Here is a 2,789-nt window from a genome sequence, read left to right as displayed (position 1 = left end):
TATTTGACATTGATCGTATGGTAAGGTTGCTTTATAGATTCCAGTGCCATCTTACAAAAGTAGCATCCGTTCTTACATGTGTAAGATGGCAAAGTGTCTTACAAAAGGTCAAGTGAGCAAAACCATGTTAACCAACGGGATGGTTAACAAGTATACAAATGTTTCTCCATCCAAAGAAATGTCGACAAACTGCCTATGTGTACATAAGTCTTGCCTAGTTGATGAATATAACCAATCTTACATCACACATTACCCTTCCCACTTTCTTGCCTACTAGTAGATAGCATTAAAATATTGTCATACAACTAACTAGTCACTTGTGCCTACTAGTAGAGAGTATTAAATTGAAAACTATATTTTTCCCAAACCTATCATGCCACTGGTCTTGCTTCCACATACCACATAGTATTCAATAATGTGATTGTAGAATATTTCTTTCCTTGTTAAGTGGAATGCATTTGAATTTTACCCCCAAAATTAAAGTAGAAACTTGACAATCTCTAAACTCTCTAGAATGAAAGGGGATATGATCAATATATGCAGCTAGAACATTGCTAGTGCATGGAAGAATCTACAAGTCACCAACAATGCTATAATCATCATCTCACTCAAAACTGTGGTGCATAAGCAAAGTTAGCCAACAAAGCAGTGGAGAATGATAATAATCACTTCACAGAGAACCAATCAAATGAGGTGCATGATCCTCACCTAGCATGTCCTAATCATCTCCCTTGATTCTAGGTCCACCTCACCTTGATTTGAGGCCCATCTTGGGGGGGGGGTCACTCATAAATATGTAAGCGTAGCATGTGGGTTCAACAGAAGGGATTTTTAAAATCCCCCTTTTTTACACCATTTTTACATCCATAAAGGTACCATTTAAAGGGGATATTCCTAGGTTGAATAGAAAAAGGGTATGTTTTATTCATGAAAATTTCACAGATAAGGGATTTTCAAAATAGGCCTTGAACGCACGTGATACACAAGGTTTACTTATAGTGAACCAACCCCCCCCCCCCCCCCCTTTGAGAGGCTAATTCAATGATGATTGTGGAGACTTTTTTTCATATCACATGCCCAATTGAAGTAGGAACCTTCTTCTTGGGAATCTGTCATGCCTGGTGAGCACCTTTTTAGGTTTACATTGCTTCTTAAAAATTACCAGTGTGATTTCTCATGACCATAGCAACACTTCTATCTCTAAGGTAAATTTCTAAGTAGCCTTTATTATTTTCCAGCTTATAATAGATAAGCTCTTAGAATTAAAAATTGATTATGCCTACATTATGCCATCACTGAAAGACTAGCATGTGGAAAAGTTCAAGAGCTTTTAACAATTACTAGTGTGATTTCTCATAACCTTAGCAACACTTCTATCTCTAAGGTGAATTTCCAAGTACTCTATTATTTTCTAACTTATAATAGACAATCTCTTAGAATTACAAACTCACTAAAAGACGAACATGTTTTAATGGTGGAAAAGTTGAGGAGCTCTTGAAATAGCATGGGGATCCATTGCAAAAATGTTAAAATTACTAAAGATAGGGAAAGATATGAGCAAGGTCATAATTATCCCAAAAACATATCCATGAGAGAGGAGGTAAAGCAATATGATTTTTGGATAACCAATCTAGCAAAGGAAGCAAAATAACATGGATAAATTTTAAAAAATAATGTTTTGTCACTAATAACTAGAAGAAAGACTATCCATTAGTGAGAAGTTATCAAGCTAAATAATGACGACTCTATAATATGGCGTTGATGATTATCAAAAGAAAAGATGAATATAATTTTATGCTAGGCACACCCTCGCTTAGTTGTTGTGGCCTTTATGGCCCCCAAGGATATGTAGATGTTCTAATGTATTAAAGATAATGATTACAAATGCTTTCTTTGGTTAGACTAAGAGGATAGTAGTCTGGGGTAGTAGTGTGATGTACTTTCATATTTCATACATCAATGCAGAACTTTTATATTCCATACTTCAAATGCACAAGATCACCCTCACAATGCTTTAACCATGAGTGTGTGTAACACTCAAAACAACACACATAAAAGAGACTCCAGTGACAAATCCCTCAAGTCTATTTCCACTTAGCAACACTCACTCACTAAAAAGAGGAAGCCACAATATGCTTTTGTATTCCCAGAGCTCTCATACATAACACAATTATGCATGGGCTTTCCATATTGAGTGTACAAATAAATCCCAACAATGGTATGGTATACAAAAACTTGAATCCTAATCCAATAAGCAACTCACTGACTAAAAAGAAGAGCCATGATTGTATGCTCTTGTACAAACACCCATGGATCATATGCTCTTGTACACCCATGGAGCTCTTATACATAACACAATTACGCATGAGCTTCTATATTGAGTGTACAAATAAACTCCAATAATGGCAATAATTTCATGGTATAAAAAAGTTGATCACCTATGTCTTACACGCAAAAGGCCCCACTTGATACATAGCACAAATCCCTTGCATACATGTATATACACTTTAATATATAGTCTTCCTTATGCTCTTCAAAATTAAGTGCTATGGTATTGTCACATGGCACATAAACAACAAAAATATACCCCACATACAAAAAATAGTAAAATGCCAAACCCTATATAGGATAGGTGGGGCCCATCCTCTTATTACATCATTTGAGAGAGAGAGAGAGAGAGAGAGAGAGAGAGAGAGAGAGAGACGTATAGGTGTGTAACCCACAATAGTAGCACGTGCATACTAATATCAGTGCAAGTTCTTGTAACGGGGGTTAGTGTGGGTGTGCTA

This window comes from Cibotium barometz, chromosome 34, assembly GCF_041138505.1.
Source record: "Cibotium barometz isolate CiBa-2024 chromosome 34, ASM4113850v1, whole genome shotgun sequence".
Lineage (NCBI taxonomy): Eukaryota > Viridiplantae > Streptophyta > Polypodiopsida > Cyatheales > Cibotiaceae > Cibotium > Cibotium barometz.
Note: the sequence above shows the minus strand (reverse complement) of the source record.